General features: G+C 35.3%; 1 long non-coding RNA gene across 1 annotated transcript in view; it reads left to right on the plus strand.

Annotated features, from left to right (window-relative positions):
* LOC141710866 (uncharacterized) overlaps window positions 1-12,482 on the plus strand; it is a 35,594-nt gene extending 23,112 nt beyond the window's left edge. Inside the window, exon 3 of the long non-coding RNA XR_012571102.1 lies at window positions 12,326-12,482. This is a non-coding gene — a long non-coding RNA (uncharacterized LOC141710866). The remainder of the gene's footprint in view (window positions 1-12,325) is intronic.
* The last annotated feature ends 4,105 nt before the right edge of the window (window positions 12,483-16,587 follow it).

The raw sequence follows: 16,587 nt of genomic DNA on the forward strand, positions 1-16,587 counted from the left end.
ACAGGAATTTGAGGTTTGTATCTTCAAGATCATACTCCTTATTTACTAATGACAAGTCATTCAAGAGTTTGACAAATCTATCATATACATCAGTCAATGACTCATTAGTCCTAGAGTCAAAGTGTTCATACTCTTGAGTGAGTATTGTCTTCCTGTTCTTCTTAACTGTTTCAGTTCCTTGACACCTTGTCTCCAGTGCATCCCATATCTCCTTAGCAGTCTTGCAGTTGATTACCCTGTTTGACATTACATTATCAATGGCACTATGCAATAAGTGACGTACCTTGGCATCCTTAGCAATAGATGCTATATCTTCAGCAGTGTAATCAGTCTTTTCCTTTGGTACGGTCATTGCTGCTTCACCTGCAACTACAACAGCGAGCTTGGTAGGTTTGTGAGGCCCTTCCCTGATTCTATCAAGGTATTCTGGATCTGTTGCTTCCAGAAACATGGTCATCCTTACCTTCCATATGGGATATTCAGATGGTCTCAATATGGGAACTCTGATAGTCTCATATCGACTCTGAGTTGATATCTTTGATGATTCCTCAGTTTTGGTAGGCTTAGTTGGAGTTTCTGTGTCAGACATGATTGTGTTTGGATCTTTAACTGTATGTGTGTTAACAGATAGCTCTGATACCACTTGTTAGGTCACACTTTCACTGTAGAGGGGGTGAATACAGTGTTTATTACAATCAAATCAAACTTCAAGAACTTATGTAACAGAAAACAAACTTTATTTAAACAATAAACTCTGTTACAATCTGGAACTGTTATCTCTCAGTGATGAACAAAATATCACGAGAGCTTCTAGAGTTATAATAAATAATATTCTCGATAATGATAACACCTCTAGTGTAAACTCTATTTCTGTGTTTATATACTACACAGTTACAAGATATTCGCTAATTGATATGGAATATAATTCTGCTTCCTAAAATATATCAATCAGATATCTTCTATTCCAAGTATTCCATCCTTCACGGAATTCCTTCTTCATGCATATCTCTTCTTATGTTTATCTTGATCTTCTTAACTTTAATCAGCTACTGTCCTTATCTGATCGTCCTTCAGCACTTAAGTTCTGATATCTATCTCCTGATAACATAAGTACTGATATCCCTTAAGTTCTGACTTCCAGTACCTTAAGTTCTGACTTCCAGTATAAGTACTGATCAGTTAAGTACTGATTTGTTCTGTTCAAATAAGATCTGAAATCTAAACATAAAACATATTAGCCATGACATTATCAAATATATCTAACAAGTTCAAAAGGGTGATTCTTGGTCCATTTCCTTTGAGGTGGTAGATTAGCCCTTGATGAGGTTGCCTCAGTATTGTCATGATGTGAGATAGAATGTTGATTTGTTGAAACTCCCCCTGAGTTGTTGATGCTTTGGAAGGAATTGGGAGTTCTATCAACTGATGAGGTGAATTGATTATCCGTTGACAGACTGTGATCAACGGATGCTTCATTATGAACTTCAACGGATGATGCACTTTGTCTTTCAACGGATGCTGCATTACTTCTTTCAACGGAAGCTGAATTATGACTTTCAACGGATGCAGCATTCTGTGCATTATCCAAATGCAGACTCTGGTTTCTTCTTGAGATGCCTTCTTCATCATTCTCATCTTCACTATCATCACAATATATCTCAATATTGTCAAATTTGAGTCCTTCATGATGTCCCTCATCTGTTAGTCCATCAATCTTTTTATCATCAAACACAACATGTACAGATTCCATGACAATGTTGGTTCTTATATTGTAGACCCTATATGATTTTCCAGCAGAATAACCAACAAATATTCCTTCATCAGCCTTTGCATCAAACTTTCCTTTGTGATCAGATTGATTCCTTAAGATGTAGCATTTGCAACCAAAGACATGTAGAAAGTTTAAAGTTGGTTTTCTTCTCTTGAATAATTGATAGGGAGTCATGCATTTTGCTTGATTGATTAGAGAAATATTCTGAGTGTAACATGCACAGTTAACAGCCTCAACCCAAAAATAAGTTGGGAGTTTTGACTCCTCAAGCATTGTCCTTGCAGCTTCAATTAGTGATCTGTTCTTCCTTTCCACCACACCATTTTGTTGTGGAGTTCTTGGAGCTGAGAACTCATGCATGATCCCATTTTCTTCACAGAACAACTTCATGGTTGAATTCTTGAACTCAGTTCCATTGTCACTCCTAATATTCCTTACTTTGAAATCAGGATGATTGTTGACTTGCTTGATATGATTGATGATGATTTCACTAGCTTCATCCTTTGATCCAAGAAAATAAACCCATGAAAACTTTGAGAAATCATCTACAATCACTAGGCAGTATCTTTTCCTTGAAATTGACAATACATTGACTGGTCCAAAAAGATCCCTGTGTAGAAGTTGCAGTGGTTCATCAATTGCAGATTCAAGCTTCTTACTGAATGATACTTTCTTTTGCTTTCCTTTCTGACAAGCATCACACAGTCCATCCCTTGTGAATTCCACTAGAGGCATTCCTCTAACTAAGTCCTTTTTGACTAGATCATTCATTGTCTTGAAATTCAAATGGGACAGCTTCTTGTGCCATAGCCAACTTTCAACTGGACTTGCTTTGTTGAGAAGACAAGTAATGGATTCTGCATCTGTAGAGTTGAAATCAGCTAAGTACACATTCCCTTTTCTAACTCCAGTTAGAACCACTTTATTGTCCTTTTTACTTGTGACAATACAGGCTTCAGAATTGAAGGAAACAGTATTCCCTCTGTCACATAGTTGACTGATGCTCAATAAATTGTGTTTGAGACCATCAACCAATGCAACTTCATCAATGATGACATTTTCTCTTGAAATCAAGCCATATCCCATAGTGAATCCTTTGCTGTCATCTCCAAAGGTTATGCTAGGGCCAGCTCTCTCCTTAAACTCTGTGAGCAGGGTGAAATCTCCTGTCATGTGTCTTGAACAACCACTGTCCAAGTACCATAGATTCCTTCTTTGTCCCTGCACACAACAAAATCAATCAAGTTGATTTTGGTACCCAAGTTTCCTTGGGTCCACCCTTGTTAGTCTTTTTCCTAGACTTCATTCCTCCTGCATCTTTTGACTTAGGTAACTTTGGGTCAACCTTGGTCTCAGATGTGGTTGGTTGAAGTGTAGGGTTAGTCACAGAATCATTTAACACATTTGATTGAATTTGATAAGGCATATGTTGTGCAAGCATGTTATTCTACATATGCATACTGTATGGCATTTGAGGCATACTAAATGCAGTAAAGTAAGGATTGTTAATGTATGGCATGTTTGCAAAATGTGCATGGGGATTCTGGTGAGACATAACAGGCATAGCATGCAGAGATGACATAGACATGTTAGGTATGGAGGAATTTAAAGGCATGGGAGCATTTTTAACAGATTTGCAATTATCAGATAGGTGATTAACACTTTTACAATGCACACAGCTTTTTCTAGGAGCATACCTATCAGGTGTGTAATTGTTGTGTTTATTAATCCCTACCTTCCCATTTCTTTTAGATTTTCTTTTAGTTTCCTTCTTATCATCAACCAACTTAAGTCGATCTTTTAGCTGATCTAAAGTCATATGTCCTATATTCACCTTACTAACATCTCTGGATGTGCTAGCTCCTTCTTTGACAAAGTTCTTGAGAGTTGAATCATTCTTTTTATTTAGATTTTTATTTTTAAAAGAACTTGCCTGTTTTAATTGATGAGCCTTCAACGGATGCTCCTTTTCTTCCTTCAACGGATAACTTTCATCATCCGTTGATTCCACATCCGTTGACAATCCATCAATTAATTCTAACTTCTTTTTGTTTTTCTTCCAGGCATCCTCACAGAATGATTCAATTCCCTGGACCTTTGCAATCTGAACACTGACATCCCTAGATGTTTTCCAGGCATTGATTACCTCTTGCTCACTTTCTAACTGTTTAGAAAGAATTTCCACTTTCTTAACAGCTTCTGCTAGTTCACTCTCAACAGTCAGGCATTTAAGTTTTATCTTTTCAAGCTCAATTACCTGATCCTCTAACACAGCATTTCTATCACTTAAAAACACATTATTCTCCTTGATCCTAGTGTTTTCTTTTGCTAGAGATTTAAGGGAAACACGCAAATGATATAATTCATTGGTCATATCATTTATGGTTTCATTGCATTCATGTTTAGAGAGCTGAGAGAGATCAGTAGTAATTACCTGGTTGCTTGATGAACTAGTTTCATTTTCATCAGAAATAGCCATCAGGGCTAGGTTGACATATTCCACATCATCATTTTCGTTTGCCCCATCTGCTGCCCAATCATCTTGAGTGAGAAATGCTCTTTCCTTTTGTTTGAGCAAATCAAAATACTTCTTTTTGTAATCAACTTGCTCAAATTTCTTTTTCTCAGAATTTGGCTTCCTACACTCACTTGCAAAGTGTCCACTAATGCCACAGTTGTAACATTTGAACTTTGATTTGTCCACCATGTTTTTGTTTGGCTTAGTGAACTTTGTGTTTTTTCCTGAACTTCATCTTTGCAAACCTCCTGGACAGAAAGGCCAAATGTTCTTCAATATCATCAGATTCATCCTGACTGGAATTGTCTTCATCCTCAGCAACTTGCTCTTTACCCTTGCTTGATTCTGATTTGCTTGTGCCAACATTGAGACTTGGCATTGTCTTCTCCTCATTCCTGGCTTCCATCTTCTCACAGTCAGCTACAAGAGCAATTGTTCCTCCTTTTCTCTTTCCCTTTTCCAACAGCTCATCCTGCTCCATTTCAAGTTCATAAGTCTTCAAAATTCCATATAATCTTTCAAGTGTGAAGTTCTTATAATCTTGAGAGTTTCTCAAAGAGACAGTCATGGGCTTCCATTCCTTTGGCAGAGACCTAAGAAATTTTAAGTTGGAATCCTTGACTTGGTACACTCTACCATACAGCTTCAATCCATTCAACAGTTTCTGAAACCTGTTGAAGGTATCATTTAATGATTCACCTTCTTCAAAGTGAAAATATTTATACTGTTGAATAAGAAGCTGCATTTTGTTCTCTCTGACCTGCTCAGTACCTTCACAGATGATTTGTACAGTGTCCCAAACTTCCTTTGCAGTTTGGCAATTGATGACATTGTCAAACATATCTTGATCTAAGCCATTAAACAAAATGTTCATGGCTCTCTTATCCTTGCGGATTTCTTCCATGTCTTCAATAGTCCATTCTGCTTTTGGCTTGGGAATAGACTGTCCAACAGCAACTGTTGCAGTAGCAGCTGTGGCTACCTTGTGAGGGATGTGAGGACCATTTTCAATACAGTTGATGTAGCTTTCATCTTGAGAAAGAAGATGTAAATGCATCTTCACTTTTCAGTGATGATAATTATCCTTTTTCAGGACTGGAATCTTTACACCAATATCCTTCCTATTCATGATGGTAACAGGAGAGTTCTTCTGTGCACTCATGATGTTGGCATAATAGATCTTTAAACTCTTTATATGTTAAGAGCTTGCTCTGATACCAATTGTTATTCCCAGTGGACTAACAATGAGATTTACAGAAGGGGGGTTGAATGTAAATCTCAAAACTTTTTCAAGTTTTGAGCAGTTTGTAAGGCTAAGTGTTTGAGTGATCAAATGTGTGTGAATTGCTTGGAGCTGATGCAGACAGATATATATTCAAACATAAATGTAATGAACACAAAGAACTTAAAAACTTTTCTGGTGGATTTGTTGTTCCACCAGAGATGTGTTATTTCAGAAAATCTGTGATTCAAAATTAAATCACAGTTGCTTCCTAGTACAAACTAGATGATTTTCTCTCTTGATATTTCTAAACAGCTCAGGGAAAATTCACATCTAATTACTAGCTACTACTTGGTTTATATATCACCAAGTTTACAAGTGAAGACAAAGATAAAGTACAATAAGAAAATAGTTCTCCACTTGTTTCTATTCCATTTTTATCCAGTGTAATATGGAATTATCTGTTGACTTTCCATTTAGAACCAGACTAAAAACGGCTGCTTTTTCTGTTGTTCCTGAAATAGGCTACCACATCTCTGTCAATCCATGTGCCTCTGTCAGCTTTGTTAACTGTCACTATCAACTGCTATGAGACTGAGCATCCGTTGAAGCTTTCATCCGTTGATGGCTTTATCCGTTGATGCTCTAGCAGTTGAAGCTTTATCCGTTGAAGCACTTATCCGTTGATGGATATTTATCCGTTGAAGCATTAGAGACATCCGTTGAAGCTTTGTTTCTTATCCGTTGAAGGTCTTCAATATCCGTTGACACTTCTTCACTTATACAAAATTACAAGGCATGAATTATTTACAATTAGCCCTCCTATTTGTACATCCATTAGTAGTCAACATGACTGATTATTTCCTAACAACATCTAATAATTACAGCTTGAAACCAGAGAGTGAAATGTGCTACAATACCAAACTTATTGCTAAGTAAGGCTACTCCTTCAACGGATAGCCAAGATGGTCTAAGTAAGGCTACTTAGCACTAGATTTCTACTTAAGTGTTTTGCTTAACTTATCATCAAACTAATACACATATTCCTAACACCGAAGATATAATTCATTTTCTTAAAATCGCTATGGCGAATGAATAAAGCCGAAGACGCGATTCATTTTATTACAATTGTTAAGGCAAACCATAAAGCCGAAGATACAATTCGTTTTATTAAAATTGCTAAGGCAAATGAATAAAGCCGAAGCTGCGATTCATTTTATTACAATTGTTAAGGCAAACGATAAAGCCGAAGATACAGTTCGTTTTATTAAAAATCGCTATGGCGAATGAATAAAGCCGAACTTTCTAAGGCAGATGACAGCCGAATACGCGGCTAAAATAAAAGACAGAAACAATGCTGACAAAAGATGAAAGATGCATTAAAATATAACAGCCCGAAGGCAGAAGTTACAAGCCCAAAGGCAGGAGATTGATAAAATAAAAATCAAATTATCAGAAAGGTCTTCATCCTCTCCTGAAAAAAATCGCAAGAGGACCGTCTTCTACAGCACGAGCGACTAGATCTTCCATTACTTCATCTAGAAAGAGCTTGTGATTCCAGAAAAGGCCACGAGCCTTGTCAACATCATAGTCAAATCCGAATGGAAACACCACCCTTCGGTATATTCCAGGTTTTCTCTCAGCTTCCGTTTGTCTTCGATCTCCTTGGCTGAGCGTTATACGACAAGTGGCCTTAGAGTTACTACCCAAAAATGGGCCACACACGTTGTCTATCGCCCACACACTAGTCCGGCCAATAGACAGGGACATGTTAGTGATGGTGGCCCGATTTATGAGGCCCAATAGTCGAAGGCCCATTAAGCAGTCATGGGCCGACCGTTGAACTAGCAAACTACAGAAACGTAACCCCCCTCCTACATTTATCTTCCTCCAAGTGTAACGGCTGAAGCATTTATACCCAAGGTTTGATATACACACAATCATATACACAATTTTAACTACAATGGCATATACAATTTTGGTACAATCATAACTCTTGTACGTTCCATCTTACTCATGAAAGGTCGATTATTGATTCTCACACCGGAGGTGAATCGGGGGGACAAACCCTCGAATTCTTCTCCTTGCAGGTCCGACCGAAGGACGCTCCACACAATTGAAGGACGTTTTACCCTTATCAGAAATTTGGTCGTAACACCACCATTATCTTGGCACTTTCAAGTTGCAGCTCCTTAACACACCCAGGACAGTGCTTCTCTGATTCCCATTACCTCTGCCTCAAACATTGAAACAGCCTGACCAACACACAGATTTTCCCCTGCACAAAATGTTCCCCGGTGGTCTCTCATGACCATTCCAATTGAGTATGTCTGTGCTCCCAGGACAACAGAGGCATCCATAGTGATTTTGAATGCATCTGCCTCAAGAAGCTCCCATTTGCTGTCTACTTTCTCCTTCCTTCTCACTGTTGTGGGTGTGATCGACTTGCTCTTACTTGCTTCAACCCACTGTATGTACATTTTAAAACTGTTGTCCATGACAAAATCCTGTGTAACACTCTTTGCATCCCACACTTTCTTATTCCTCCACTGCCAAATTCCCCACAATCATACTCCAATCAGGACACTCTTAACCATACTCCAATCATACCAGAGATTTACATAATTTCAGCAACCAGCTGCAAAGACATGCCATGTGTTCGATATCATGTAAACACATTGGACATGTTATGGGCACTCTAACAGTTCTAGAGTTCAGTCTATTTCTCACAGGAACAGCATTGTAACAAAACCTCCAGATGAAGACCTTGACCTTGTTAGGAAGCGTAAGATGCCAGATTTTTTTCCAGCCAGTGAGAGGAGGATGCGAGATGTAAGAATTAAAAATAAAAGTGTAAAATGAAACACAATTTACAGACATAAGTATAGAACATTTAGGCAGATACAATGGTTTGCTTTACGTCAAATATATATGATTGAGCGAACGGGAGGGATCGCGACCCTCCAAGCCTTTAACAATTCTAGGCCCCATTTTTTTTTAAAAAAAGATACCAAGTACGTAAAAACAACGTACATTATATGCTTCAGGAAATTGTAAAAGCTAATTTGATGAAAATGATCATGGCGATGAATTAAAATTAGCTAAAAAAGTTTTAAAATTTTATTATTTTTCAGTTGCGTTGGGTATTGCAATTATTTTATTGAATAATAGAAAAATTGAAAGCATTTTCGAATTTATGTTTAATTCAAAATCATTGAAACTATTGGAATATGAGGAAATAAAAGAACAATGTAAAAATCAAGAATTTGCATCATTTATACGGTTCATAAAATTTTAAGTATTTATTTTTTTCTAAAAATCTTTGGTAGTGTAAATTTATCTATAAGATGAGTTGATATATGTATTTGACAATCTTGAATTTTTTAAATTTGTAGAGTTTATTTCAAATATAAAATTATTTATCAAATTATTTTATTTTAACGAGTGACTATTGCATCAGCTGAAAAGGTTTTTGAATTATCAATGATTTTTGGATATACTAATTTATAGCCGTGCGATGCAAGGTTTTTGAAATTTACTTATTTTACTTTTAAATTTTGAATGTTTCACCATCGAACAAATTTTTTATTTTTTATTAATAAACATTTATTGAATTGAAATAGTTAAAATAATAATCAAATTAAAGTTCAAACAAATTAAAAAAGTTACGAAGTTTCGTTTAATTTTATTTCGGCCCTATCTTGACTTCTATAAATAATAATTTGATGATTTTATAGCCCAACGAATCTCACGAACTAATGTTTAACTCAGTGATGATTTAAAAAATTTGTCGAACAATTATCATTCGAATTTTGAAGAAAAAAATTAGGAATTTTGCATTATCGTTTTATTCAGTTTAGTATGCCTACTTCTTTTTGGTTTAAATCATTGGAAAGGTAAGATATTTTATTCAATTTAGAATACCTACTTATCATTGAGTATAAAATACGAAATCAATCATGTGTATTATATATAAACCCAAGTACTATATATAAACCCAAGTACGATACCGATTGTTCGACTATCAAAATTTTAATATTTCGGCGTGCAATGCATAAATATTTTATTTCTTATTTGAAAAGTATTTATTAATTTTAAATAATTCTAAAAAGAATCAAATTAAAGTTCAAACAAATAAAAAAATACCGAGTCTCGTTTGACATTTTCCTGGCTCTATCTTGAATTATAAAAATCAGATTTTGGCGATTTTACAGCCCACACAAAACTCACAGAGCAATGTTTAATTTAGTAATGGTTTAAAAATTTGTCCAACAAAAATTATCTAGAAATTGAAGATGAAGAATACAATTAATTATGAATTTTTCATATTATTCAATTAAGTTTAGGATGTTTACTTATTTTTGGTTTAAATCATTGAAAAGGTATGATATTCTATTCCACTTAAACACATACTTATAGTTATTCATAGAATATTCATTTATATTAGATCCAACGGCTATAATTAATATATTTAAAGATCTAACAGTCCTTAATAAATTGATAGTACATGATCCATGACTACAAATTTTTTGGATAAGATCTTTTCTATACATATTATATAATAAGGATATAATTTGCTTAAAATGTTAATATTTGACATTATTATTATCTCTAATATATTTAGAAATTTTTATGTTTTATACTTTTATAAGTTAATCGTTTTGTCTAAACTTACATTAAAATTTTGGATAATATCTAGGTAATTTATTTATGTTTAAAAATAATTATTCATTTGACCCATTTCTCGTCCCCAAGTACACTCACCGAAACTTGAGGTACTGGATTGGATTGGGTGTAAGGGAAAAAATATATGAATTATATCCTTATAAATGATGGCTTATAATTGTATAAATGAGAAAAGAAGGAAAAATATATGATTTAACCCTATAAATAAGTATAAATTTTCGGGCCGAATCCAGTACCTAAAATGACAGATAATAAACTTTTAATCAATTAAGCTATCTAACGGCACGCATAGTTTATGTTAAATTATCTAATAAGACTTACCATGTTATTACAATTATGATCATTCTATATTCTTTATTGTGGTGGCCAACACAATTTAAAAATACAAAACTCGAATGTGAAAGGTGTTAAGCATAATGATGCTCATTAGCTTAATTAGCATAGCATAATTGACTAAATTATGTCATGGTTGACTAGTAATTACAGATGCTAGGTCTATATAAGAAAAAATGACAAAAATAACCGATTTTTGAAAAAAAATTAATAAAAATAGCCATTCTAAAAAAAGTGGCCAATTTTGGCCGATTGAATACTCCACTGTCAGTTGGGTATCCCAATTTGTATAAGATACTCCACTGGTAGTTGGGTATTTCATATATGGGATACTCCACTGCCAGTTGGGTATCTTGTATAAAGTGGATACTCCACTGACAGTTGGGTATCCCATCGGCTAAAGTTGGCCAACTTTTCAGAAATTGGTTATTTTTGTCAATTTTGTGTAAAAATAGGATAAATTTGTCCTTACCTCTATATAACAGCCGTCAATACATCTCATTTTGTAACTTTCTATCATTTTCAGTCAATAACAAACTTTATCTTCTTCATTGCTCAATCATTAGCTCATACCAGTTTGACATGGTAGCAGAGCTTTCTATGATTGTTATCTCCGCTGCTCACACATAATCTTCTTCAATTTGATCTCTCAATTCATCTCTACGTAATCTCTCTCGATCTCCCTTACAAACTCTCTCGATCTCTTACAATCTCTTGCAATCTCTTCCGATTGCAATCTCTATTCAAATCTATCCACGTCAAGCATAAATCTCACAGTTTTACAGTGCTTAAGTTATTTTAATCTATCTCATTGCATTTATTCTATCTCTGCTTATTTTTTTTTGTCATTCTTATGGCATCATATGCTGCTGCTACAATTGGAACTACTTCAAGTACTACATCATCTACATCAAATGCTATCGATGTTAATCATCTATATTATGTGAGTAATTCGGATAATTCAGGCATTCTTCTTGTTACACAGATGCTCACAGATCAAAACTATTCTCGGTGGAGTAGGTCTGTTTTCATAACTTTATATGCAAAAATGAAATTAGGTATGATTGATAGAACTATGCCTAAACCTTTATCTACATCTACACTTCATATTTTATGGTCCAAATGCAATGATATGATCTTGTCCTAGTTGTTGAATTATATGACTGTTGGAATCAGAAATAGTGGTGCTTACGTTTCAATTGCCAAAGAAAATTTGGGAGGATTTAGCAGTTAGATATTCACAAACTAATATGCCTAGGGTTTTTAACTGAAAAAGGAATTAGGATCCATGAATAAAAATAATCTGACAATTACTGTTTATTTCATTAAGTTTAGAACTCTACTTGTTCAAATTGAAAATCTAGATCCTATGCTAAATGTACATGTGATGCCCGTACTGCTTGTACTTGTCAAAATGCTCAGAAACTTGAAAAATATGAAGAAATGATCAAGGTGAGTTAATTCCTTATGGGACTGAATGATCAATATACCTCTGTTCGAGTCCAACTCCTAGTGATGAAACCTATTTCATCTCTTACTCAAGCCTTCTCACTCATTTTACAATAGGAATCACAGTGAGAATTTGCTAAAATGTCCAGCCACAATCCTCTTTCTGAAATTATGGTTATGAATGTTGAGTACACAACTTGTCCAGATTCAAAAATTCTGGATCTGGTTTAAATGCTCAGAAAAAGCAAACAACTGATATTGTTGATGCTTACTGTAATTTATGCCAAAATTCTGGTCACACTAGGGATGAATATTTTTACATTCACGATTATCCTGAATGGCACAGGCTTCATGGAAAACCTAAATCTAAGACAAAGATATTGTCCACACCTGGAGTCAAGTTTGCAGCTCAAATTATTGCTGGAAATAATGCTACTACAGGGTCTCAAGTTCAGATGGATAACACTATCAAAGACTCCATGAAAGTGTCTTCAACTATCCAAGATGATTCAAGAAACTCTCAGACAGAGCGCAAATTGGAATATAATGTTGCTGCTCCTCAAATGTCTGGTATTGATTGTTTATACCAAAGATTTCAATAAATTTTCTTGCTCTATTGTATTGTTCACTCAGTATCATCACCTAATAATTATGCTTACTACACCTGGATCTTGGATTCTGGAGCCACTAATCATAACTTATCACAAAGACATGTTATATGATTTAAAGCCTTTAACAACTGAACTTTTCTTACCAGATGGCAAAACTGCCTCTATTACTCATATTGGCAGTCTTCACTTAATTAAGGATTTGATACTTAGAGAAGTACTTTGTGTGCTAAGTTTTAACTACAGTCTAATTTCTATAAATAAACTACTGATAAACTCATCTTTCAATGTTATTTTCGCTTCTATTTCTTGTATTTTACAGGACCTTGCAGTGAGCAAGGATAAGAATATTGGTAAATTGGACTATATAAGCTTCATATGTCAAAGTTGCAATCTAATTCAGTTATTCATAATAAAATGTCTTTAGTTCAACCATTTGTCTTTCAGTCTGAGGTATCTCAAACAAAAGTGCATTGTACTATTGAAAACAATGTCAATACTGGTGTAATATGGCACAAGAGATTGGGTCATCCATCTGTTTCAGTGTTAAATAAAATTTCAGCTGTTCCTGTTCATAATCTTACTTTTCATCATTGTGATACTTGTCATTATTCCAAAGAACGTAGGTTAGCATTTCCTAGTAGTTCTCATTCTACTACTGTAATTTTGGACCTGATCCATTTGGATATATAGGTTTCTACTACTACTATTTTCTAGTAATTCTCAATCTACTACTGCTATTTTGGACTTGAACCATTTGTTTCAGTGTTAATAAAATTTCAGATGTTCCAGTTTATAATCTCACTTTTCATGATTTTCCTGTCAATTTTGCAACCTGCAAAATCTGCATCTGAGTAACCTATTAATTTAAAATCTGATTCTCTAGGATACCATAATCCTAGATCAGCTGTTCCTTTAAGATACTTAAAGATTCTTTTTACAGCTGTTAAGTGAGGTTCTCTTGGATCTGCTTGAAATCTTGCACAAAGACAGGTAGCAAACATGATATCTGGTCTACTAGCAGTTAGATAGAGAAGTGAGCCAATCATACCTCTGTAATCAGTAATATCTACTGAATTACCAGTATCCTTATCCAGTTTTGTTGCAGTGGCCATGGGAGTGGATGCACTTGAACAGTCTTGCATTCCAAATTTTTTCAGCAAGTTTCTGGTGTACTTAGATTGACAAATAAAAGTTCCTTCTTCACTCTGCTTGACTTGAAGGCCCAGAAAAATAACTAAGTTCTCCCATCATACTCATCTGATATCTTGACTGCATTAGATTGGCAAACTTTTTGCAAAGTTTGTCATTTGGAGACCCAAAAATGATATCATCAACATAAATCTGAATCAAAAGTAAGTCCTTGCCATGGTTGAGATAGAACAATGTTTTGTCAATAGTTCCTCTGTTGAATCCACTTTCCAGAAGAAACTGAGCTAAAGTCTCATACCATGCTCTAGGAGCTTGGTTAAGTCCATAAAAAGCTTTATCAAGCCTGTAGACATAATCTGGATGTTTGGAATCTACAAAGCCTGGAGGTTGTTCAACATATACTTCCTCTTCCAATTCTCCATTGAGAAAAGCACTTTTCACATCCTTTTGAAAGACAGTAAACTTTTTGTGAGCAGCATAAGCCATGAATATCCTTATGGCTTCTAACCTAGCAACTGGAGCAAATGTTTCATCATAGTCAATTCCCTCCTGTTGAGAATATCCTTTTGCAACCAGCCTTGCCTTGTTCCTTACAATTATGCCATCACTGTCAGTTTTGTTTCTGAATACCCACTTTGTACCAACAACCGATCTATTCTTGGGTCTTGGCACTAAGGTCAGACTTTGTTTCTTTCAAATTCATTTCAACTCTTCCTGCATTGCTTGCACCCAATCAGCATCTTGAAGAGCTTCTTCCACTTTCTTTGGCTCAGTCTGAGAGAGAAAGAATTGTAAACATTCATTCGAAGTACCTGTTCTAGTTCTGACACCTGCCTCAGGATTTCCAATTATTAAATCAGGTGTATGTGATTTTGTCCACTTCCTTGCAGATGGAAGATTTTATCTAGAACTGGATGCTCCCCCATAATTCATGCTTGTCTTCGATTTCATTTTCTGATGCTCCCCCTGAAACTATGCTCTCTGAGTTGGATCCTTCAGTATTTAGATTTTCAGCACTGTCAGTACTTGGCTTATCAGAACTTGACGAATCAGAATTTGACGAGCCAGATGTATGTTCTGATGCTTCTTGAGATGTGATAAAATCTTGAGTATGCTCCCCCTGCAGTGGTGCATCTTCCTTTGACGTAGTCACCACAGTTTCAATAACATCAGAGTTTAATCCATCAGAATTTACAGTATCAGGACTTAGACTGTCAGGACTTGAGGTATCAGAATATGAATCTTCATTTTCAAATCTCAGCTTATTATGATCAATGCAATCTTCAAGTCCAGTGATCTTCTTGTCATCAAAAGAGACATTGATAGATTCCATGACCACTTTTGTTCTCAAATTATAGACTCTGAAGGCTTTTGTAGAAAGTGGATATCCTACAAAATTCCCTCATCAGCTTTTAGATCAAACTTGGATAGCTGTTCAGGATGAGTCTTGAGAACAAAACACTTACATCCAAATACATGAAAGTATTTGAGATTTGGCTTCTTGTTCTTCACCATCTCATATGGTGTTTTTCCATGCTGTTAATGAGTGTTGCATTTTGAGTAAAACAAGCAGTCTGCACAGCTTCAGCCCAGAAATAGGTTGGAAGCTTTGCTTCTTCAAGCATTGTTCGTGCAGCTTCAATTAGAGTTCTATTCTTCCTTTCAACAACTCCATTTTGCTGTGGAGTTCCAGGAGCAGAAAATTCCCTGCTTTATTCCATGATTTTTGCAGAACTCTTCCATTATCAAATTCTTGAATTCAGTGCCATTATCATTTTTGTGTGCAAGAAATACACCCATGTGTATCTGGTGAACTCATCTACTATGACCAACGCATATTTCTTCTTTGCAATAGACATTGACATTCACTGGACCAAATAGATCAACATGAAGTAGATAGTAAGGCTCAAGAATTGATGATTCAGTCTTGCTCTTGAACGAAGATTTTCTTTGTTTAGCCTTCTGACATGAGTCACAAAGACCATCAGGAACAAACACTGATTTTGGCGAGGTCCTCTCACAAGATCTTTCTTGATCAGTTCATTTATCTTGTTGAAGTTTAAATGAGGAGAGTTTCTTGTGCCAATTCCAGCTTTCTTCCGTTGAGGCTCTACTCACTAAACAGATTGCAGAACCATCAGAACTTGTTGAAAGCTTAGCTTCATAAATGTTACCACGCCTGAATCCCTTCAGAACAATTTTTCCTTTAGATTTACTAACTATTTCACAATGTTCTGCAAAGAAATCAACATGATAACCTCTGTCACAGATTTGACTTATACTCAGTAAGTTGTGTTTAAGTCCTGAGACCAGAGCTACATCTTTAATAATGACATCCCAAGATTGATATTGCCATATCCCAAGGTTTTTCCAATGTTGCCATCTCCATAAGAAACACTTGGGCCAGCTTTCTCCACAAAGTCTGATAGCAGGGCCTTATTTCCAGTCATATGTCCTGAACTCCACTGTCCAGAACTAGAATATTTTTCCTGTTGCCCTGCAATCAAAAAGACCACTAATTATTAGTTTTAAGGACCCAGACTTGCTTGGATCCTTTGGCCTTTTTAGGTTTGTTAACATTTGCAGTGGATTTAACATCAGATTTTATGTTAACAGTTTTCTTATCAGACCTTATACTAGAAGGAACAACAGAAACGTTCTTTAAAGAAGGTTTTATTTGATAATAATCATAGTACAAACTATGATATTCCTTACAAGTATAAATGGAATGCCATAAACTACCACAATGAAAACAAGGATTTTGTGGTTTGTATCTAACAGACTGACTCTTAACTCCTGACTTTGTAGATAAGGAGTTAATATTCTTATTCTTCCTGCAAAAAGAAGC

Source organism: Apium graveolens, chromosome 3 (assembly GCF_009905375.1).
Source record: "Apium graveolens cultivar Ventura chromosome 3, ASM990537v1, whole genome shotgun sequence".
Classification (NCBI taxonomy): Eukaryota; Viridiplantae; Streptophyta; class Magnoliopsida; order Apiales; family Apiaceae; genus Apium; species Apium graveolens.